Raw genomic sequence first — 464 nt, 5'->3', positions numbered from 1 at the left:
TATCGCCCATCCCTACAAAACTGTTTTTTTTGACAGATTTGAAAATCTAACCTCAACTGATTACCTGTCAAAATTTACAAGGGAAATTCTTTTTTGAATTATAGATCAATAAAAATCAATTCTGTGGATTATTTTTACTTGTTTAACTCATCTTTAGCTAAAATCCTTCCCTAGAAGAAAATAGATACGAAACCAGTCTAAATTAAATATACTATTATAATTAATCAATTATCGCCCATACCTAGTAAACGGACTTAAAAACATAACTTAACTTCAACTGATTAAAATTTATAGGAAAAAATGTTTCTTCTTATGGTGAAAAAATCGATTCTATGGCTATGGCTTTTTTTAAGCTGTCTTTGACTAAACCCTTCCCCTCTAGTCTAATCTAAATTAAATTAAACTATTAATTAACCCCCATTCCTACTAAAAGGCCATTGACACATTCGAAAACCTAACCTCAA

The sequence above is a fragment of the Anthonomus grandis genome, chromosome 5, assembly GCF_022605725.1.
Source record: "Anthonomus grandis grandis chromosome 5, icAntGran1.3, whole genome shotgun sequence".
Classification (NCBI taxonomy): domain Eukaryota; kingdom Metazoa; phylum Arthropoda; class Insecta; order Coleoptera; family Curculionidae; genus Anthonomus; species Anthonomus grandis.
This window is presented reverse-complemented; position numbering follows the sequence as displayed.